Source organism: Pelophylax lessonae (genome assembly GCF_965119305.1).
Source record: "Pelophylax lessonae genome assembly, chromosome: 6".
NCBI lineage: Eukaryota > Metazoa > Chordata > Amphibia > Anura > Ranidae > Pelophylax > Pelophylax lessonae.
Genome location: NC_138773.1, coordinates 280,823,157 through 280,848,529, shown reverse-complemented (window position 1 = coordinate 280,848,529; position 25,373 = coordinate 280,823,157).

The window sequence follows — 25,373 nt, the reverse complement described above, 5'->3', positions numbered from 1 at the left end:
TATTCTGCATCCCAATGATAAAATGGGCACATTGGCACCTGAGGCCATTCCAAAGAGGGTTTTTAGCCCAATGGAACTGATTGTCCCTGTATCAGGACATCCGGATATTTCCTGCCATGTGAAAGACTACCAGGTTGTAGACAAAGCCACAGAAATCCTGCTGCTGCCTTGCCATAGATCCCACACTTAGCACAATTCTTAACACAGGAGGAAGAGTGAAAAAGGCCAATAAAGCCTCTAAAAGAACTCTGGCAGCCTGGATAGTTAAAAAAAGAAGAAGCTGGGAAACCAATGCTCAAGCAGCCGGTGTGCCCACCAGGACTCGATATGAAGATTCAAAGGGATAAACAGCCAGCAAATCAGTACTATCCAATTGCGGAATTTTTTTAAGTTACGTGTTTCGGCCATAAGGCCTTAGTCATAGCTTGTCCAAACTAATAATGAAAGTTTTGGCTAGGCAAACAATTTTATTTCTCCGCAATTATTTTCTATCCTTTTACTTCTAATGTTAACTGCCAGATAAATTATTTTACTAGGTTAAAAAATATGTCAATGAGAAACTCTGGCAGGAAATATACATTTGTAATACAAAGTAAATAAAATATTATCCATGTTATAGCAAAAATACCATCATAGCATAACACTTTATAGACAGAGTAGGTTTGCAAGTATAGATTTACTGCTCTACAGTCAGAAGCATTAATTCTACTTGAATTTTGCAATATTCATGCTTTAGACAAAATCTCTTCTATATATTAAAGATGTGTTGGACGTGCACAGGTCAGCGGCTGTGAGATGAGAGAACAGCGTGTCCCCAGCTTGGGGATTTTATGTTACGGGATATTGGAAGTGTCCAACGCAGACTAAACAAAATATATTCTTTGTGTCTTACGGGGAAAAATCTGCCTCTTACCAGACGTTCAGCCGCAGATCAACATTTCACAAGAAAATCTTCTGCAAAGCAAACTCAATAATCTAAGCAAAGTGGAAATAAAATATTTTTATGTATGTGTCGTTACATTGGGGAAGAGTGATGAAACCTGCAGGCCATGGAAGCTTCTGTATTAAACGGATTTAACACTTTGTGCATTCAGGGGAAAATAACAGGTTAGCTTGATATAGAGCCACCTCTGCTATGGACACTTAAAGCGTAACTCCACTTTTGTTGAGAAAAAAACATTCCCCTCTGGGTGATCTCTGTACATTGCAGGGATTTTAACAAACTTTTTTGCAGATTACTATCTTTTGTTATTCTGAAGAAATCACTGTTTGTTCCTCTGTGCTGAGTGGGTGTAATGGGAGTGGTTTCATAATTATCTATCAGGTGTGGCAGCTGCAGGGCTCTAATGAGGAAAGCTGCTGGGCTTGCACCCCTTTAGACATGTTCTTATTGGGAGTATCTCACTAAAATTAACATTTTGTTGCAGGGGATGCCTGAAATCTGACTTGTATCTTAGGCAGACTTCTGGGAAAATTGGTGAGCCAATCACACAAGCAGGAAATTATGTTTCTGGGGTGTGGTCAGTATACATTCTGTGTACAGCACAGCTCCAGGTAGCCATATTCAGGGCCGGTACAAGGGGTGGGCCGAAGGGGCGGGTGCCCTGGGCGGTACCAATTTATAGAGGAAGGGGGGCGCAGGTGAAGTGTCGGCAGAGTACACTGTCTGTGTGTATTAATGTACACACCATTGGCTTTTATATCAGCAACAATGTGCCGAGTGTGCTCCTGCACTCTGCACAAGACTGGAACTGCAGAGCCCTTCCCTTCCCGTGGAGATACTCCCCCTGACAGGACCTTCTCAATTCACAGTGCCGGCTTTGTGTGACGTCATTGAGACGCCGGCCGGCCGGCGGAGGCGGGATGGCAGAGGATCGCTGCCAGGGCTGAAACCTAGAGGAGGAACCAAGTGTGTATCCCACACAGGGGCGGACTGACTATTAAGGCGCTCGAGCATTGCCCATGAGAGGCTCAGTCCGCCCTCCCTGACGGTGGTTTCTGCAGCGCTGGGAGAGGACTGAGAGGACTCTGGTGCTGGCAGGGATGAGCGAGCAGCGGTAGTTGCAGCAGTAGCCTCAGGCTCTCTGGGCACTTCTTCCCCCGGGGAATTCAGCTGAGGGGCGGGGCCACAATCCACATCCCCGCCATGTAGAGTGCACTGCAGAGTGGATCGGTCTCAGAGCTGGTAGCAACCTGTTTGCAGCACAGCAGCAGGTTAGTGTGTGATGGCCAGCCCTCTGCCCAGTAGTTTAGTATATCACTGCTTTAATCTATACCATCCAGGCTGAGTGTTGATTTCTGTATACACTGAGGCACACTGATAACTGTATAGTGAGTGCCACTCAGTGTACAGATATCAGTGTTATATATAGGGAATAGCACTCTGAGTACAGTCACAGGTATTAGCACTCTGTACAGAGATCAGTGTTATTGGGAATAGCACTTAGTGAGTGCTATTCCCAATATATAGCACTGATATCTGTACTCTTAGTGCTATTCCTTATAAATAACACTTATATCTATACACTGAGCGGCACTCAGTATACAGATATCAGTTTTATATATATATATATATATATATAGGGAATAGTCCTCACTGTACAGATATCCAGGAACAATCTGACCATTTGGGCACCAGGGCAGTGCCCGGGGCCATTAGGGGGCCCCATGAGAGGCCCCTGTCCTAAATTTCTCTCCACTCCTCCTTCTTCATATGGAAAGGGTCAAGTTGAAGAGGAGCGGGCGACATGGGTTGGGTGTGTACATGGAGGGCACAGTGTACAACTGAGGACAGTATACACTCTCACAGTGCACAGCTCCTCCACATGTGAAGGGTCCTGTGATGAGAGGAGATGTGAGGAGAGAACCCACCCTTTGTCCTATGCTGTGTCTGGGGACAACCCCACTCATGTCCCTTCCTCCCAGGGCTGGACCCGATCACACTGTCAGTCCAGTCTGGGCTCTGCTTCCCCTGCCTATCTTTTTGTTTCTCCACCTAACTCTGGAATATGTGGCAGGGAAAAGCCTCTGCTATGCCTGAACTGGGGGACAGCCCCCAGTGCCATTGCTGGGGATCATTGTTGCAGAAATTGATGCGAATGCTGTGTGTTATTATTGCGTAAATTGGGAGCTGTTTTATGTATTCTCTTGTTTTGAAATGACACTAAATCTTTCTTTACACGGGGGGGGGGCGCAGTTTGCCATCTTCGCCCTGGGCACCAAATTACCTTGTCCCAGCACTGGCCATATTGCATTGCATTTTCAGAAAATTACAACAGCTGAAAATTGAAAAGGAAAGGTAATTTTTAATAACATTCAATTACAATATGACTTGTGTCTCAATTGTATATGCTATATTGTTTTTCTTTTTTTGCTATTTTTTTCCCCCTTTAAAGCTCAACTCTGGGGTTGTTCCTGCACTGTGAGGGTTGATAGCTTGCTTTGTCTAGGGGAGAGGAGAAATAGTTTTACTTACCTGATCCTCTGCCCCCCTTAGCAGGCGGTGCTTGGCATCCTTATGTCAAAAGCAGGGCTATGGACATTGTTCTGCTCTTTATGGCGTCGGGACCTTAGACCACTAGAGCATGGGGCGCAGAAGCTGCGGGGACTGGTCTAGTTGTGGGGAGTAGTGGATGGTCAGGTAAATATATTTCCCTTAATTATTCCCCTAAACCTCAGATCTCCAAACTTTCAATAGAAAGGGCCAGTTTTCCTTCAGACTTTAGGGGGAGCTCGACTGTGCTCAGTGGCAGTAAACAATGCCAGATCTTTGATATTAGTCAAAGAAATAGTTGGTGTCAGTGGGAGAAATAGGGCCCCATCTTTGTTGTCAGTGGAAGAAATTTTGCCCCATTGTTGGAGTCAGTGACAGGAATAATGCCTCTAGGGCTAGATAAAGGCAAGCTAGGGGCCACAGCTTGGAGGCCACTGCCCTAGACATATAAAAACAATTAAGAGACAAATTATATAAAGTACTCTTTTTTACATCTACATGTGCTGGATGTATGTAAAACAAAAGAGCCTAAATAGGTAATGAAGGTATTAAATAAATAAAATGTTTAATACAAATATAGTTCAAGTAAAATGTGGCAAAAATTGCCAGTACCTGAACTAAAGTGCAATCTATGACACGAAAAGTCCCCCTCCTCAAGAAAAGCACATGTACAGTCATGCAAATGAACATCTAAATGATTCAGAGAAGGATTGGGAGAAAGTGCTGCGGTCAGATGAGACAAAAATTTAACTCTTTGGCATTAACTCTACTCGCTGTGTTTGGAGAAAGAAAAATGCTTACTTTGAGCCTTAGAACACCTTCCCTACAGTCAAGCACAGAGGTGGAAACATTATTCTTTTTGGGCTGTTTCTGTGCTAACAGTACAGGCCAAAATTTTGGATGAGAACCTTCTTCCCTCAGCCAGAACACTGAAGATAGGTCATGGATCGATCTTCCAGTGTGACAATGACCCAAAATATACTGCCAGGGCAACAAAGGAGTGGCTCAAGAAGATGCACATTAAGGTCATGGAGTGGCCTGCCCTAGTCAATCTCCAGACCTTAATCCTCTAGAACATTTATGGAGGGAGCTGAAACTTCGGGTTGCCAAGAGACAGCCAAGAAACTTAAGGATTTGAAGAAGATCTGTAAAGAAGAGTGGACGAAAATCCCTCCTGAGACGTGTGAAAATCTGGTCACCAACTACAAGAACCATCTGACCTCTGTGCTTGTCAACAAGGGTTTCTCCACCAAGTACTAAGTCATGTGTTGCGTGGGGGGTCAATCACTTATTTTACTCACTGAACTGCAACTTAAATTATAACATTTGTATCATGTGTTTTTTCTGGATTTTTTGTTGATATTCTGTCTCTATCATTTAACCACTTGCTGACCAGCCACCGCAGATATACGACGGCAGGCCGTCAGGCTCCCCCGAATCGCCGTACCTGTACGCCGCTTCGCGGGAGCAATCATGGGAGTGCACATACGCCCGTATTCACCAGCGGGGAAGCTGATCCGCGGGGCCAGGGGCCGCGATTGCTGCTGGACATCCGCGATCTCTCCCCGCGGAGAGAAAATGACAGTCTGCTGTTGTAAACACCGCAGACCGTTGTTCTCTCAGCAATCATCACAGGGCTCTTGTGTTCCTCCTATTTAGGAACACAGGTCCCTGTGTTGATTCCTTAAGCCCACCCCCCCCCCCACAGTTAGAAAACACCCCCTAGTCATACATTTAACCCTTTAATTGCCCCTGGGTTAACCCTTTCCCTGCCAGTGTCATTACTACAGTACCAGTGTATATTTTTAGCACTGATTACTGTAGTAATGTCACTGGTCCCCCCAAAAGTGTAAAAAATGTCAGTTAGGTGTCCAATCTGTCCGCTGCAATGTCACAGTCCTGCTAAAAATTGCAGATCGCCGCCATTACTAGAAAATAAATAAATAAAAATGACATAAATCTTTCCCCTAGTTTGTAGACGCGATAACTTTTGCGCAAACTACCGGCAATCAAAATACGCTTATTGGGATTTTTTTCCCCCAAAAATATGTAGTAGAATACAAATTGGCCTAAAATTATGAAAAAAAAATTGATTTTTATTTATTTTTTTATTGGGAATGTTATATAGCAGAAAGTGAAAAATATTGTTTTTTCTTTTTTCAGAATTGTCGCTCTTTTTTTGTTTATAGCGAAAAAAAATAAAAATTTCAGAGGTGATCAAATACCACAAAAAGAAAGCTCTATTTGTGGGAAAAAAAAGCACATCCATTTTATTTGGGTACAGCGTTACACGTCCACGCAATTGCCAGTTAAAGTAACGCAGTGCCGAATCGCAAAAAATGGAGTGGTCATTCAGGTGGAAAATTACAGACCCTTCAATTCTTTGTAAGTGGGCAAACTTAAAAAATCAGGAATCAAATAATTTTTTTCCCCACGATAGATAGATAGATAGATAGATAGATAGATAGATAGATAGATAGATAGATAGATAGATAGATAGATAGATAGATAGATAGATGGATGGATGGATGGATGGATGGATGGATGGATGGATGGATGGATGGATAGATGGATGGATAGATAGACATACTATAATAAGTAAAATAAGTAAGTAAAAGTAAAGTAAGTAAAATGATCTCTAGCTCCTTTATCATTTGTAAATCCCACGACAAGCCTTCTTATCACTAAGATTTCTAAGACAGTTTCCGGTCTATATTTAGTACAATGAACAACTTTTCAGCTTTACAAAGGAGAAAATTTCTCTCCAAATTACTGGGCCTGTGCAAACTTCTTTCTTTTCTCCCTCCGTCTCAGACCGTTCCATGTCTAATTGTAGTGAAATAATAACATGTTCTCTATCTATAGAATACCTCTGGAAAAAGGTCATTTGTTTTATTTTCCCTAATCCTCCTCCTTGTCTCTGGAAGTTGCTACACAACCCTCGATGACATGAAGAATAATGACAGCTTAGGAACTTTCTGTACTGTGTGCAGGTGGCTGATAGCATGGATTATGTACATTAAACTGACAGCGGAGGCTGGGCGAGACTCCCCCCTCGAAACGGATATATTGTGGACGGCTGAACAGGACAGGATTAGAGGATACAATCCCAACTGTATTCTTAGAGGAAGAATCCCCATTGTAGCATGCTCACTCATCAACAGACAGGAAATGTTGCATTGTGGAGTCTTTGCAGGGCAAGTGAGGTTTTGTAATGTATCCATATGAGATTAATATATTGGCTGGGGGCGATGAGCCGTGCCTTTTGTGGTATCAGGTAATTTTAGGAAAGCTATTACCACAGGTGAGTTTTCTTTTGTTGAGATTGTATTATACTGTAGCAATTGTGCTTATTCACCAAATTGTATTTCACCAAACGCTGGGTAGACAGTCTAATTGTTTTTAGTAAAATTCCATTCTTAACCACTTTACCACCGGAGGATTTTGCTGTCTTACGTCCAGGCCACTTTTTGCGATTAGGCACTGTGCAACTTTAACTGACAATTGCACGGTCGTGCGACGTCGTACCCAAACGTCCTTTTTTTCCCACAAACAGAGATTTCTTTTGGTGGTATTTGATCACCTGTGCAATTTTAACTTTTTGCGCTATAAACAAAAAAAGAGCGTAAATTTTTAAAAAATAACAATATTTTTCACATTTTTTTATATGAAATTCCCCCCCAAAAAAATGTAAAAATCTAAATTTTTTAAAATTTTTGGCCTATTTGTTTTCTGCTACCTATGTTTGGTAAAAAAAAAAATCACAATAAGTGTATTTTCATTGGTTTGCGCAAAAGTTATTGCGTTTACTAACTAAGGGAAAGATTTTTGTCATTTTTGGTGTTTTTTTTTTAACGAGTAATGGCGGCGATCTGCGATTTTTTTTGCGGGACTGCGACATTGCGGCGGACAGATCGGACCCTTGACTGACATTTTTGACACTTTTGGGGGTACCAGTGACATTGCTACAGTAATCAGTGCTATACATATGCACTGTTACTGTAAAAATGACACTGGCAGGAAAGGGGTTAATTTTATTGGAGAGGGAGGGGTTAATGTATGCCTGGTGCTTACTAACGTGTGTGGGGGGAGGTGACTGAGTGACACAGGGACAGATCGCAGGTTCAGCTATGCTGAACCCTGCAATCTGACCCTGTCTGTCACTTAGGAGATCCGCCCGATTTGTTTACACAAGCGGGCGGATCTCCAGACTCGATTCCCCGACGATCGGGGAAGAGCGGCGCGACTCCCGCTGTGACTGAATACAGTGGGAGCGAGCCTCCGGCGGCGCACGCGCGCCGCCCACAAGGGGAGGAGTCCAGCGACGTAGGTCTACGTCGCTGGACGGGAACGAGCCACTTTGCCGCAGTACAGTCAACGTGACTGGTCGGCAAGTGGTTAAAAAAAGTTCTAGCCAAAACTATTTTTATTTATTAGTTTTGAAAAGCATGTGGGAGGATTGTTTGAACCACTTTCTTCATTAGGGAGATTTTCCCTGTCTGTTCCATTGACCCTACTGGAAGTGAGAAACAATCACCCCTAACTAGGACAGAGGTTCTACCTACCTCTCTTAATCTAAGAATAATAATAAAGAAAAAAAAAGAATAGAGCTAAGAATATCTAAGTAATTTGTGATATATATATATATATATATATATATATATATATATATATATACAGTATATATATATATATATATGTGTGTATATATATATATATGTATATATATATATATATATATGTGTGTGTGTAGGTGCCCCTTGCTGCTCCACATGACTGAACCCTGCATCTGGGGATCTTCAATAAGGCTGGCCATAGATGATATGATTTTCCTTCCTTCCACCACGGGTGAAAGGAAAGAAAATTGTTTAAAGCCCATCAATACAGTCAGTGTTGATGGAGGACTGCCTCCTGCTGCATTATTGTATTTTGCCAGCGGGGAGCATGAGGAGTGTACCAGTTCCCAGTTCTGGTGCTTAACACAGTTCTCCATGTCTACCACACACATGTGCACAATGGTGGGTCCTAGACCCTCTTCACTTCATCCTCGATCCAAATCCATGTCATCTTCCCACATGCCTGGAACAAACTCTCATGCAGAGCCCTCTAATTAACTAATAGTTACAGGTTAGGGCTTCGTAGGCCTAGCTGAACATCTGAGGTCCATTAGACACAGAGACCCAAGCCACCTGTAGTCAGGATTTATTATGAAATATTACATATCAGTAGTTTTCATTGTAATGTTTTGATATATTATATGTCATATGTAAATATTGCTTTCTAAAGACGTCGGGACAAACGAAACACGTAGGGGCGGAGTTTCAGTGGGCTACATCACTTCCAGTACCATGGTGGAAAGCACACTGGCTCCATACAGAGCGGAATGGGCTCCCACTGAGTACTGAGTAACAGGCAATGGCTTTGTAAGTGTGTCTTTTTTGATTTTTTAACAATTGTAATAAAAGCCTGTTTACAGGAGGAGTATTCCCCTACTGGTCTATTTTTTATATATATATACCTTTGTGGGAATGGAGAGGAGGAGGTGGTGCATGCTTCATAAAAGATTTTTGGCAACACTGATCAAGCCTGAAAATTAGAGGAGTATGTACAGAAAATAAATGGAAGGAGAGGGTGATCTGGTGCGGTAATCAGGACATAACATTCTAAGTGTTACCAACCCGACCTTATAATTAGGAGGTCATATATTGTCGAAGAGTCTGAAAGCAAACATCTTCTGCAATGTTTTATCTTTAGAAAACACACAATACTCTGAAATCTTTTATCAGGGGTGCACTCTGATATACACTGCTCAAAAAAATTAAAGGAACACTTTTTAATTAGAGAATACTATAGCAACAAGTCAATTAAACTCTTGTGTTATTGATCTGGTCAGTTAAGTAACAGAGGGGTTGTTAATCAATTTCAGCTGCTTTGGTGTTAATGAAATTAACAACAGGTGCACTCGATTGGCGAAAAATGAGACAACCTCCAAAACAGGAATGGTTTTATAGGTGGAGGCCACTGACATTTTTTTTCCCCTACTCATCTTTTCTGACTGTTTTTCACTAGTTTTGCATTTGGCTAGGGTTAGTGTCACTACTGGTAGCATAAGGCAATACCTGGACCCTATAGAGGTTGCACAGGCAGTCCAACTCCTCCAGGATGGCACATCAATACGTGGCATTGCCAGAAGGTTTGCTGTGTCTCCCAGCACAGTCTCAAGAGCATGGAGGAGATTCCAGGAGATGGGCAGTTACTCTAGGAGAGCTGGACAGGGCCGTAGAAGGTCCTCAACCCATCAGCAGGACCGGTATCCGCTCCTATTTGCAAGGAGGAACAGAATGAGCACAGCCAAAGCCCTAAAAAAATTACCTCCATCAGGCCACTGGGGTGAATATCTCTGACCAAACAATCAGAAACAGACTTCATTGAGGTGGTCTGAGGGGTGGACATCCTCTAGTGTGCCCTGTGCTCACTACTCGGCACCGTGGAGCTCGATTGGCATTTGCCATTGAACACCAGAATTGGCAGGTCTGCCACTGGCACCCTGTGCTTTTCACAGATGACAGCAGATTTACCCTGAGCACATGTGACAGACGTGAAAGGGTCTGGAGAAGCCGTGGAGAACGCTATGCTGCCAGTCACATTGTTTAGCATGACCGGTTTAGTGGTGGGTCAGTGATGGTCTGGGGAGGCATATCCATGGAGGGAAGCACAGACCTCTACAGGCTGCATAATGGCACCCTGACTGCCATTAGGTATTGGAGTGAAATCCTTTGACCCATTGTTAAACCCTACACTGGTGCAGTGGGTCCTGGGTTCCTCTTGGTGCAAGACAATGCCTAGCCTCATGTGGTTTGCAGCCAGTTCCTGGAGGATGAAGGAATTGATACCTTTGAATGGCGCCCCACGCTCGCCTGTCCTAAATCCAATAGAACACCTCTGGGACATTATGTTTCAGGCGGCCAGTGATGCCCTGGTCCAGATTTGGGAGGAAATACTCCAGGACACCATCCGTCATCTCATTGTCAGGCATGCATACAAGCACGTGGGAGCCATACAAACTACTGAGTACCATTTTGAGTTGCTGCAATGAAATTTCAGCAAAATGGACTAGCCTGCTGCATCATTTTTTCACTTTGATTTTTGGGGCGTCTTTGAATTCAGCCCTCTGTAGATTGATCATTTTAATATCCATCAAGCGATGTGGCATCCTTTCGTTCCTAACACATTACCCAGTCCATATCAGTATAGATATCCAGCATGATATTTTTCCCCATTGAGATCTGATGTGTTTTCACAGTGTTCCTTTAATGTTTTTGAGCAGTGTATATAAAGTACAAGTAAAGGTAAACTGTAAAATCAGCATGTAAAACCTGCATAACTATTAAATGAAACTGCCGTGTTTCATTTTTTCAAATATTATTCATTCATTTAATAAATAGCTAGTGATCCTGCCAGTTTATGATGCTTCTTTTGTAGGGTGACAATGCTACTTCGCCTTTAGTGAATTAACTGCAGGTTGTTACCCAATGCAATGGCATCCTAATATACACGGGGGGGGTATTAGTATTGTCACTGCAAATACTCTTTTTTTCTAAGCAGAGCAGGTCAAGAGCCAAGAGGAGGGATCCTAAAAGGCCATTTGCATCGCTTCCTTCAGAAACAGATCACCCTTTTGAATCCCTTCTCTTGGCAGCCCCTGTAATGACACCATGGAGGCCAAGAAGAGGATTACAGCGGTCCTAGGTAAATAAAAAAAAAAAAAATAGGGAATGCCGATACATGTGAGGAGAATTGACAAACCAACAAAATCTTGCACAAAGAGGCCTTGCTTCAACAGGCATTGAAGCCGTACACCATGAACAGGCTGTGTGTTTATGCATCCCTAGCCAGCAGGTACTATGTGCAGGTAGCCCAATTTATGTCTGTCCCACTTACATGTTTGTTGTTTCAGTAGAATGCTGAAATCTAGTAGAGGTTTTGGGCCACTACAACTTGTTTACTATGTGATTTTGGTTTCTCCCTCTGTCCTCCTCTCCTGTCTAGTGCTAGTTAGTTCAGTCTTACCTAAACCCTCCCCATGTTCCCTCAGTCAGTGTTAGTACTTTGCAGATACAAAACTTAGAAAGGTCATTGTCTTCTTCAAAAATACTGAAACAGTACTGGAAAGGAAAGGAAATGAAATGGACTATTTCCACGCTAGGATATGTGTGACAGGCTGCAGCCTACCTCACATATCCCAAAAAAAGGATATGAAATAAATAAAAATCGAGGAGGGAGGGATGGGTGGAGCTGCCTGAGAAAAGCTGTATGTGTATCAAACCAAAATACTAATGCATTTGAGCCCTTAATAAATAATAAACTAATACAAAGGGCTAATGATTTAGCGTGTAGAAAATATCTATATAAATCTAGAGTGTATAAAATGAAATATAGTAAAGTGCTCTAGTTGCAAATAAAGTGCAAAAAATCAGTAAACAATTTGTCTCATGAATATATAACAAACTGTGATGTTATATAAAATGCTCTCAGTGCAAAAGAATATAAAAACACAATATGTGAAAAATAAATTAATCTCAAAAATTCATCAGTCCATATAAAGTGACGAGTGCAAAAACCATTGCAGGTAAATCACAATCTCTGGCGATGGGCCGTGAGGAAATGCAAAAACACAATACAGTGGGGATCGAAAGTTTGGGCACCCCAGGTAAAAATTTGTATTAATGTGCATAAAAAAGCCAAGGAAAGATGGAAAAATCTCCAAAAGGCATCGAATTACAGATTAGACATTCTTATAATATGTCAACAAATGTTAGGCATACACTGGAGTTGTGGTACACTATTCCACCATAAAGAGATACTTGTACAAATATGGTCTATATGGAAGAGTCATCAGAAGAAAACCTCTTCTACATCCTCACCACAAAAATCAACGTTCGAACTTTGCAAATGGACATATAGACAACCCTGATGCATTTTGGAAACAAGTTCTGTGGACCGATGAGGTTGAAATTGAACTTTTTGGCCGGAATGAGCAAAGGTTCGTTTGGAGAAGAAGGGGCACAGAATTTAATGAAAAGAACCTCTGTCCAACTGTTAAGCATGGGGGTGGATCAATCATGCTTTGGGGTTGTATTGCAGCCAGTGGCACAGGGAACATCTCACGAGTAGAAGGAAAAATGGATTCAATAAAATTTCAGCAAATTTTGGATGGTAACTTGATGCCACCTGTGAAAAAGCTGAAGTTAAAGAGAGGATGGCTTCTACAAATGGATAATGATCCTAAACACACCTCGAAATCCACGGGGGATTACATCAAGAGGCGTAAACTGAAGGTTTTGCCATGGCCTTCATAATCTCCTGACCTCAACACAATTGAAAATCTATGGATAGACCTTAAAAGAGCAGTGCGTCACAGACAGCCCAGAAATCTCAAAGAACTGGAAGACTTTTGTAAGGAAGAATGGGCAAAGATACCTCAAACAAGAATTGAAAGACTCTTGGCTGGCTACAAAAAGTATTTACAAGCTGTGATACTTGCCAAAGGGGGCAGTACAAGATATTAACTCTGCAGGGAGTCCAAACTTTTGCAGATGCCATTTTTTTGTTTTCTGTTATTTTGAAAGTGTAAATGATGGAAATAAAATCTAACTTTTGTTGACATATTATAAGAATGTCTACTCTGTAATTTGATGCCTTTTGGAGATTTTTCCATCTTTCCTTGGCTTCTTTATGCACATTAATACAAATTTTTACCTGGGGTGCCCAAACTTTCGATCCCCACTGTATGTAAAATAATCTCAAAAAATATATATCATTTTTTCATAAGTCCATATAAAGTGACAGGTTCAAACCATTGCAGGTAGAACACAATCTCTGGTGTTAAACTGAAAGTGAATACACGTGTGCTCCCCCCTCTTTCCAAGGTCCGCACTCACCAGAAGATGCAACCCCTGCAGGGGTCATAGACACCAACCAAACAGCGGTATATCTCTTTCTCTTTCAATTCTTTGTGCCAGGTCACGGGGTGACAGAAGATATAAAAAAAAACCCTAACAGGGGTCGCAGCCACCAACTAAGCAGCAATCTCTCTCTTATTCCACTTCAATATACTCGATCACGGGGAGTTTCCATTACAGGTTTATGAGGGTAAAAAGAGGCATCTCATAGCTTGATTCCATATGAGATATTTATTCAATACAATAAAAATGTACTTGGAAATGAGCAGAGGTAAAAGGCCTTAAATTGCAAGCTGTTTATGTGCTGTGTCCGGAACACAATGTGTTCCACAGACCGGAAGTGTGAGGCTGGAAATGACGCAATGGCGCTCTACGGGTTTCGTCAGAATGACATAATCAGGAGCAGGCTTTTCTACTGGAAAGATGCATTGCAATTACCCTGAAATAAAATTGTGTTGGATTCAACTTCTAAAACTTAAAGTGGATGTAAACCCCATTCATGAAATTTGACCTGGGCACATATATCTGTAGTGTTTACTTATCTCTCTCCAAAGCTCTAAGTGCTGTGCCTTTCTGCTGCTCTGTTCCTCTGTTATCAGCATGATAACTTCTGACAAGCCTTCTGACATAGGAGATAAAAGCAGCTGGAAATTTGTGTCGGCTGGGTGCATTTAGATAGATTAGCAGAGAGCTGTCTATTCACAGCACAGCTCTGCGTGTTTCTTCTTTCTTCTGCCTATGTGGTGTGCCTTTCCTCCAATCAGCTGTCACACAGTGTATGCCAAGACTCCACACCCTGTGCTGGAACAGGAAGAAAACATTTTAACAGTATATTTACTTTCTAAACTGTGTAGAAAACTGAAAACAGCAGATAGACGAAAAAAAAAAAACTTATGTAGGGAGATTTGTTTCATCTCTGTGTGTCATCTGAGGCTGTTCACTTCACTGGGTATATGTGAGGGTTTACATCCACTTTAATAAAGAGTTAAGCTGCCTGTGGATAGTGCCAATTTAGGAGGTGGCCATACTGTTAAGATAGGCTGGGTCTAAGGAGTTCTGCCAATGCATAAAGTGGTATTTGAAACAGAACAATTATCTCAAAGAACGCAGCGGTGGCACAGATACATCCTCTTCTCCTAATGTGACAGGAGTGCAGGTGAGCGGCCCCAAATGTACATTATCTGCATTTTGGGGCTGCAGTGCTCACCTGCACCTGCATCCTTGTCACATTAGGACAAGTGGCTGTGTTCATGAAGCTGCATTATCTTCATAGACTGTCACTCGAATAGGTTACCTGCGTACAGAACCTGCCAGCTAGGGGCGCCTATACAAATGGCCCCTCATGGTGTACGGGCCTCAGTGTCCATATGAACAAGGCCTTAGACTTAAATGGCTTATTTAAGAAACAAAGATTTTAGATAAATAGTTAACAAAACAATATAACAGACCACTTCTGAGCATAACCTTGTAACCACTTGTCGACCAGCTGCCGTCGATTTACGGCGGGAGGTTCCCGTGAATCGCTGTACCTGTATGGCGGTTCGCGGGAGAAATCCTGGGGGCACGCCCACTCACCAGGGGGAAGCCCATCTATGGGGCCAGCAGCCATTATTTCCCGCCGACACCCGCGATCGCTCCCCATGAAGAGAGAATGGCGGTCTGATGTTGTAAACACAGAGCTCCTGTGTTCCTCCTATTTAGGAACACTGATCTCTGTGTTGATGTCACAAGCCCTTCCCCCTCACAGTTAGAAAACACCCCCTAGGCCAGTGATGGCAAACCTTGGCACCCCAGAAGTTTTGGAACTACATTTTCCATGATGCTCATGCACTCTGCAGTGTAGTGGAGCATCATGGGACATGTAGTTCCAATACATCTGGAGTGCCAAGGTTCGCCATCACTGCCCTAGGAACACATTAAACTCTTTGATCGCCCCTAGGTTAACCCCTTCCCTGCCGGTGTCATTTTTAGCACTGATTACTGTAGTAATGTCACTGGTCCCCCCAAAAGTGTCAAAAATATCAGGTAGGGGTCCAATCTGTCCGCCGCAATGCTGCACTCCCGTTAAAATTGCTGATCGCCACCATTACTAGTAAAAAAGTAAAAAAATAAAAAATGACATAAATCTTTCCCCTAGTTTGTAGACGCGATAACTTTTGCACAAACAAATCAAAATACGCTTATTGGAATTTTTTTTTACCAAAAATATATGGCAGAATACAAATTGGCCTAAAATGATGAAAAAAATAGATTTTTACATTTTTTTTAGCAGAGAAAAGAGAGAAAATATTGTTTATTTCTTTTCGGAATTGTCGCAGTTTTTTTGTTTATAGCGCAAAAAAATTAAAATCGTACAGGTGATCAAATGCCACCAAAAGAAAGTTCTATTTGTAAAAAAAAAAAGATATACATTTTATTTGGGTACAGCGTCGCACGACCGTGCAATTGTCAGTTAACCACTTGCCGACCGCCGCACGACTATTTAATGTGCGGCGGTCAGCCCCTCACAGGCAAAGCGACGTAGGACTACGTCGCTAGCCTGTGGGGCGCTTGGTCACGGACCCCCCCGCGCGTGTGCCCGGCGGACCCGATGTCCGCCGGGCACTCGCGATTGTCCGTTACACCGGGAGAAAGGCAGGCGGCTAATGTAAACAAAGCCATCTGTCATTCTTCCCTGTGTGAGAATGGAGATCATACGGTTCTGCTATGTAGGACCGTTGATCTCTGTTCTTACACCTCAAGCCACATCCAATCACAGTTAGAATCACGCCCCTAGGGACACACTTAACCCCTCCCTCTCAAAAAAGTTAACCCCTTCACTGCCAGTGTCATTTTTACAGTAACAGTGCATATGTATAGCACTGATTACTGTAGTAATGTCACTGGTAACCCCAAAAGTGTCAAAAATGTCAGTCAAGGGTCCGATCTATCCGCCGCAATGTCGCAGTCCCGCAAATAAAATCGCAGATCGCCGCCATTACTCGTTAAAAAAAAAACAACAAAAATGACAAAAATCTTTCCCTTAGTTAGTAAACGCAATAACGTTTGCGCAAACCAATCAAAATACGCTTTTTGCGATTTTCTTTTACCAAACATATGTAGCATAAAACAAATTGGCCTAAAATGTTAAAAAATTTTGATTTTTACATTTTTTTGGGGGGGAATTTCATATAAAAGATGTGAAAAATATTGTTATTTTTGCAAAATTGACGCTATTTTTTTGTTTATAGCGCATGATCAAAAAATCGCACAGGTGATCAAATACCACCAAAAGAAAGCTCTATTTGTGGGAAAAAAAGGCTGTCAAATTCATTTAGGTACAGCGTCGCACGGCCGCGCAATTGTCCGTTAAATTCACGCAGTGCCGAATCGCAAAATAGGCCCTGGTCAGGAAGGGGGTAAAATCTTCCGGGGCTTAAGTGGTTAAAGTAACGCAGTGTCGAATCGCAAAAAAATGGCCTGGTCATTAAGGGGGAAAACCTTCCGGTCCAGAAGTTGTTAAAGTAAATTTTAAACGAAAATGAACTCGAAAATGTATTAAAGGTTTCCCTTTAAATCAGTTGGAGAATATCTCCTGATATTGCTGTGCTGATTTATGAACAATTAGGAGTTTTGATGCTATAAGTACCTTTCATAGCGCAATTATTGCATGATGTTTCCTGCTTGGTCGAAAGCCAAGTAGACGATTTCACAAATTAGTTTGACTTACTGCATTTTGGAAATTGGTTTATAAGATTGTATTCAGGGACCTGTTTCTGAGCTTACTTATCACTGTGCGTTCATTTATGTTTAATTTCATTTCATGTGTATAATTGTGGGTTTTATTTTTTAGCATTGTTTACATTGCTTTATGGAGCAATAAAAACCTGACAGAGCTCCCTTTCCACCTAAAGTGTACCTAAACCTAAAAACAAAAATATAATAGGCAGAGAAAAAGGTTCACTTTAAAGTGGTATTAAACCCAAAACAAAAAATGTAATATATTTCAGCTTACCGATCATTAGATGTGGTGGCTGCCTCAGTTTTCTTTTCTTTGGCTTTTTTCCCTCTGTTCTGGTTAACTGGCCAGTAACACACCTCCTGTGTTAGTGATATACAACTCTGGACGAATGAGAACAGGAGGCACAGCAGAAAGCAGCATTGCCATTCTGGGAGGAGCCAAACTCCAGCTCAAGCTTTATAATCAGTTACAGCAGTTTTTTTTGTAAAGAGTTCATATAACTTAGTGTCCAAGAGGACAATCATAGGTGACATTGCCATCACTTAAAGGTGCAGCAATGTAAATCCATTGTGAATCACTGCCACCACCAGAAAGATTGGGCACTCACCAGATGGCGTTGCTACAATTACAGTAGCAAAAAAGCCTCAATTGCACAAAAAACTGCTATAAAGAATAACAGAAATTTCCTGCGCTGTGTATAAGAAAGAAGGCAGCTAACACAAATGTGGTGTACCCGACCAGCATGTAACATATACAGATAGAAAAGTGTAGCGCACTAACACATAAACACATAAGTTGTTGTAGAAATGTCCATATAACTGGGTGTCCAAGATGACAATCACAGGTGACATAGCCGTCACTTAAAGGTGAGGTGCAGTAATGTAAATCCATTGTGAATCACCACCACCACTAGAAAGATTAGACACTCACCAGATGGCGTTGCTACCATTACAGTAGCAAAAAAGCCTCAATCGCACATAGCCAAGGATCATTCAGGATATCAAAACCTAAAGGGAAACCTCCACTGAATCACCACAAATGTATCCAACTGGGGATGAAGAAGCTCAGCCAGAGTCCAAAAGTAAAATCATGGTGCAGTATGTTTATTGAAACAAATCATAAAATAAGACACTGGACCCGGAATTGCACAGCAGCAGGACGTCAATGCCAAAATGACGCTGACGCATTTCGTCCTAATGGACAGGGTTTGACCCTGTGACCCCGTCCATTAGGACGAAATGCGGCAGGGCGATATTTTGGCATTGACCTCCCACTGCTGTGCGATTCTGGGTCGCCAGCAGCGTCTTATGTGAGTTACATGCGATTTGCTGTGTGTATTATTTTAGGATTTGTTTCAATAAAAGTACTGCACCATGATTTTACTTTTGGGCTCTGGCTGAGCTACTTCATTCCCAGTTGGATACATTTGTGTTGATTCAGTGGAGGTTTCCCTTTGGTTTTGACATCCTGAATGATCCTTGGCTATGAATGATTGAGGCTTTTTTGCTACTGTAATGGTAGCAATGCCATCTGGTGAGTGTCTAATCTTTCTGGTGGTGGCAGTGATTCACAATGGATTTACATTACTGCACCTTTAAGAGACGGCTATGTCGCCTATGATTGTCATCTTGGACACCCAGTTATATGGACTCTTTTAAAACAACTTATGTGTTCATGAGTTAGTGCGCTACACTTTTCTATCTGTTACATGCTGGTCGGGTACACCACATTTGTGTTAGCTGCCTTCTTTCTTATACACAGCGCAGGAAATTTCTGTTATTCTTTATAGCAGTTTTTTAAGTTTTTGAAATGAAGGTTTTGTGTGAATAAATGAAAGCTGACCATTTTAATCACTCCTGCCAGTGTTAAAGTTGTTTTTCTCATCCATGTAAGTTGATACATTCTGCTGGAGAGTTTGTGCTGTGAAAAACAACAGACTTGCTGGCTGGATTGCCAGATGAAAATAGAAGAGAGAAAGCCTAAAAAAAGGAAACAAATACAGTCATTACATCTATAAATTGGTAAGATGCAAAATAATAAGTATTTGATAATATAGTATAGAACAGTAATGGCAAACCTTGGCACCCCAGATGTTTGGGAAATACATTTCCCATGATGCTCACGCACTCTGCAGTGTAGTTGAGCATCATGGGAAATGTGGTTCCAAAACATCTGGGGTGCCAAGTTTCTCCATCATAGTATAGAACCTGCCTAATGGTGATTATCTAGTGCAATTTCGGGTAGCTACAGCTGGTAATAATGTGCTAACATTATCATACCAATCCAAAGTAAAATACCCCAAAAAATTGTGCAAATCAAACAGAATTAACAACATTAACAACAACATTAATAAATACGATAAAAACCATGTGAAAATATAATATAATCCAAAAAATGTATAGTTATGCACTAATAAGTCTCTCTCAAAGTGCCAGTGCCTAAAAAGGTGTTTAAAGCCATGCTTGTGCTATGCAAAGAGGGTCATGCCCATCTGGTGAGTGCATTCCCATCAGGGAAGAGCACTGTTTTGCACAAAGCGGAATGTTTTTTTTTTTTTTTTTTTTCAAATATAATTTTTATTAAGATTTCAGGGTGGTACAATATAATCCAATAAACAAAACATATCATATTCAGAAGAAAAAAAAAAAAAAGAAAAAGCTAGATATTTACATCATTCTGTTCATTACATATCTATTTCGAATATACATTTCTCACCCTCTCATCTATTTTTCTATATAACCCAAATCAAACCCCAAAACCAAACAAACAAACAAAAAAAAAGTGGAATGTTGATGGTAAATAGATTGGCACAATAGAAGATTGCAGCCTTAAACACAAGCACAGCTTTGAACACTTTTTTTTTAAGCACTGACACTTTGAAAGAGACTTATTTGTGCACAGTTGTCATTTTTTTGGATTTTTTTATGTTCTCACATGGATTATGTTTTTTTTTATCATATTTATTATTGCTTTAGTTGATTGTGTTTGATTTGCACAATTTATTCGGGTAAGCACGGCTTTATATTACTTTTGATAATAAATATTTGCTTTAAGGTTTAATACTGCTTTAAAGTGGAGTTCCACCCATTTTTGGAACTTTAGATCTATGTAATCCCCTTTAAAACGGCTTTTACCAATGGAAACTTTTTTTTTTTGCTATTAAATACCTGAATTTCTGCTTTATTCCTCCTCTCCTCACTTCCGGGTCCGATCGGCGATGACGTCATTCGGCGATTCGCAGTGTCTGCTGGGATGTATTTTATTGAATACAACTCAATGAGAGGAGGCGGGCAGAGGAGGCGGGGCGGAGGCGGGGCAGAGAACGGCCTTAATACATTCATACAATACAACCAATGAGAGGAGGCGGGGCGGAGGCGGGGCAGGCACGGCTCAGTACAGCTCAGCTCCTGCGAGATTTCTGGAATAGAATACATCCCAGCAGACACTGCGAATCGCCGAATGACGTCATCGCCGATCGGACCCGGAAGTGAGGAGAGGAGGAATAAAGCAGAAATTAAGGTATTTACTAGCAAAAAAAAAAAAAAAAAAGTTTCCATTGGTAAAAGCCGTTTTAAAGGGGATTACATACAGCTATGTATTCCAACCTATTAAAAATGGGTGGAACTCCGCTTTAAGGCATTTAGACATTATTGGGTTTGATAGGTTGCTGTAATTCCAGGGAAGCTAAATTATGTTCAACGACCCGTATCTGTGTGTCTACAGACTGTATGTACCTAAATGGTAAACACATGGTATGATACATACAGGATACCAGTCCCAGAACCGTGCCTGTGATCATGTATAAGGCAATACTAAGCCGCCTTCTTCTGTACAATGAAATAAGTTGTGTGGGAATCAGTATTCCATATGTATCACAACTTGTGTTCACCAGTCGAGCAAATACAGCTTGTTAGCATATGGCACGCTGTACATGCATCTGTCAGCGCGGTTATGTTTCTCCGACACTGGACGGGGCGATGTGTCTGCATAGATACAACAAACACATGCATAAGACACCTAGGACAAAACAGGTGAAAATATTGGAAAAGGTTTATGATAAATGGGTGGGGAAAGAATAAAGTAGTAATAAACACTCAGCGTTTTTTTTTTTTAGTTTAACAGATTGAGCACAATAAAATATACATTCCCCAGTGATATTTGTGAATATTCTTACCCCAGTACTTGTCGTTTACAACTTTAATGCTGCTGACTCCTGCTCTCTCAATTATGCTTTCCTGAACTTCTGGTCTTTACAGGAAAGAGTTAACAGTGGACAGTGCATTCTCCATTCAGTCTGTTAGCTTGAAGAAAGGGGAGATAAGGAGTAGAGATCTGACTTGCCATCCAAGTATTAGCTCGCAAAACGCGTCGAGACCAAGATGCAATGGCATATTAGAGATTAAGATGCAATGTATTACTATGTATATACTCCTGTCAATGTACAGTATGTCATGTATACAAGTCTGTAACGTGTGTTTATCAGTATTCTTTACTGCAACTACATTCATTATTATGGCACTCCCATGTGCTTTTGATACATGTTACATTTTTTACTATAATAGATTTATATTTATTCTACCTTTGTTCTAATCATCTTTTATCACCAACCCCACGTGCTCACCATATTTAAAGTCCTGGGGCCATTTCTGCTTTTTTCTGTATGCATATTGGGATGGAGGTGAGTTACAGATGACATCAGACCATGCTTTTTATTGTAGGCTACGGGGCTGTGTGTTTTTATTGATGCACACACTGTAGTGAGACACACCTGTAGTCCCTACATGTAAGGGTGGCTCCATAGGATGCTGCAAGAGAAAGGAGCCACCCTGAAACAGGAACCTTGGTGCAGTGATCATGGAACCAGCCTAAATTGGAACATAGACAAGGATTAAAGATAAAGAAGCTCATAACTTTTTTTTTTTTTGCATTAAAGTGGTTGTAAACCCTCTCATATATCTAGTGAAGTGAATAGCCTCAGAGATTAAACAAATCCTCCTACATACATTTTGCTTGTTTATCTGCAGTCTTCTCTTGTCTACAACCCTTCAAAAGAGCACGATTGTGATAAAATCCTTCTGCACCTGTGATGAGTACAGAGGAGGGGGTGGAGAGCTGAAGTTAGAGCTCTTATACACTGTGTGGGAGCTGATTGGAAGAAAGAGACACCCCCTTCCACATAGGCAGAGGAACGAAGGAACATACAGTGCTGTGTTGTGAATAGACAAGCTGTGTGCTGAGTTCCCTCCCCGTCACAAATTTGATCTCATGTGTGGGAAAACTTGTCAGAAGTGACTCATGCTGATAACAGAGGAAGGAAGCACCGCAGAGAAACAACTCTCAGAGCTTTGGAGAGAGATAAGTAAACACTACAGATATATGTGCTTTGTTAACGTTTCATGACTGAGGTTTACAAACTTACATTTCACATGTTGGTAGTATAACTCTTCCTCTATAGTACCTCTTCTTATTTTTCATTGCAGGTAAATAATGGATTTCAAGCAGAAGCTACGTGCTGTCATTGAGCTCTTGGTAGATTAATCGTTAAAAAAACGCAATCTCAATTCAACGCCCTTCGTGATCTTAATCCAGCATTTCCACACTTCATGTAACAGGTGTAGAGCCGTTCTCTGCTCAGAGCTGTGGAAAAAAAAAAAAAAAAGGCAGCCCATGTTTCTGCCAAAAACTCCAACTCACCAAAAACCCCAACCACGTCACTACTGGTGACTGTTGCTGTTTGTAGATTTTGACGAGTTGCTGTTTTCACAGACCATCGACAGCCTGTGCACCACAGTACACAACCAGTTGCTTCTTTTCACAGAACACCAGGTAAGGAGGAACAAAGTTTTCACCACCTTGGAGGAGGCCATGTTGTTGGTTAGTAGCAGGCATTACTAACAATGTGCAGTCATTATACCATGTGCCATAGTGTACAGGCTGCCGGAGGTCTGTGAAAACAGCAACTTGTCGAAATCTCCAATTATTCCTGCTGTGGAGTCACCGGAAGTGACGTGGTTGGATATTTTGGCGAGTTGGAGTTTTCGGCAGAACACAGAAGTTTATCACAACATTGCTCAGCACTGAGATAAAATTAAACATTGTATCATTTGGTTCTTTTTGATCAAAGGGATGACCTTCCTCTGTAAATGAGAGCTGTTTAACTACTTAAAGCCTTTTTCTGACACTTGTTGCTTACAATTTAAAATTAGTATTTTTTGCTAGAAAATTACTTAGAACCCCCAAACAATATATATATTTTTTAGCAAAAACCCTAGAGAAAAAAATGGCGGTCGTTGCAATATTTTATGTCACACTGTGTTTGCACAGCGGTCTTTCAAATAAGTTTTTTTTTTTTATCTTAATGCATTCTATGCATTCTGTGTGCAGCAGCCCCCCTCAGTCCCCCTAACACTTACTTTAGCCCCATCTCTATCAGCGATATTGCAGGAGTTTCTCAGCTGCCTGGAACTCCCCTCCTTACTGGCTAAGACAGCAGTGTGGCACGATTAGCTCCCACTGCTATCAATCAAAGTCAGTCAGCCAATCAGGAATAAGGGGGGTGGGACCAGGTCGCTGCTCTGTGTCTGAATGGATACAGTGAGCTGTGAATTGGCTTGGGTGCCCCCATTGCAATCTGCTTGTTGTGGGGGCACTGAACAGGAGGGAGGGGCCAGAAGAGCCGAAGAGGGATCACTCTGTGTAAAACCACCTGCACAGAGCAGGTAAGTATAACATGTTTGTTCTTTTTGTTTTTTTTAAACAAGACTTTACAATCACTTTTAGTACGCAAGTGCCCCTTCATTTTCACACATTGCATCTTTTGCTTACTCAATAGAGTGTCTCCATGTAGCCTATGCGCTCCTCACTTGAGCAAGCTTACTAGATTCCTGGTATTGTTTCTTAACCACTTTAGCCCCGGAAGATTTGGCTGCTCAATGACCAGGCCCTATTTTGCGATTCCGCACTGCGTGACTTTAACGGACAATTGTGCGGTCGTGCGATGCTGGACCCAAATTAAATTTATGTCTTTTTTTCCCCCAAAAACAGAGCTTTCTTTTGGTGGTATTTGATCACCTGTGTGATTTTTATTTTTTGCGCTATAAACAAAAAAAGAGTGACAATTTTGAAAAAATAATATTTTTCACATTTTTTTATATGAAAAATATGAAAAGCGTATTTTAATTGGTTTGCACAAACGTTATTGCGTTTACTAACTATGGGAAAGATTTCTGTCATTTTTATTGTTTTTTTAAACTAGTAATGGCGGCGATCTGCGATTTTTTTTGTGGGACTGCGACATTGCGGCAGACAGATCAGACCCCTGACTGACATTTTTGACACTTTTGGGGGTACCAGTGACATTACTACAGTAATCAATGCTATAAATATGCACTGTTACTGTAAAAATTATACTGGCAGGGAAGGGGTTAACTTTATTGGTGATCAAGGGGTTAAGTGTGTCCCTAGGGGCGTGATTCTAACAGTCAAGGGGCGTGGCTAGTGAAGTAACCACAGAGACATGCGATCCTATATAGCAGGATCTCATAGCCTCTGTGCTTACTTCAGGGAGAATTACAGACGTCTGTGTTTACATCAGCCGTCTGTGTTTCTCCCTCTCCTGCGGGAGATCACGAGTGGCTGGCAGCCATCAGAGCTGCCGGTCACACGCGCTGGCTCCCCAGGGAATGAGCGGGGGCGGGAGCGTGCCGCTGGCGGTACTCCCTCGCCCCCTACATGCTCGTGGGTGAGCGACGTAGGTCTACGGCGCTTTGCCTGTAAGTGGCTGAGTGCCACAGTAAATAAACATTAAACAGCCGGCAAGTGGTTAAAGGAGAAGTAAAGTCAAAGCTTGTTTGGCTGTACTTCTCCAATGGATCACAGGAGTGCAATTCGTTCTACACTTCTGTGACCCGTTTTCAGCAGAGAGTGGGCTGAAGTCCGCTTTCTGCTGACGTCACAGAAGTCAGTCCAGGCACCGCGCCATCACGACAATGGAATTCTGGATCCACCAGGTGCCTGGCCGACACCCGGCTAAGCCTCTCAGCAAGCCGCTGAGAGCCTGAGCCAGCTGCTCCAGTGAGTGGGGAGGGGGTAGAGTGGAGAGCTGTGACTGACAGGCAGCAGCTCTCTGCTCAGGGAGCTGTCAGAACCGAGCGATTAGTGGTGTTTGAGCACTCAGTTCTCAGTGCAGAGGTGCCAA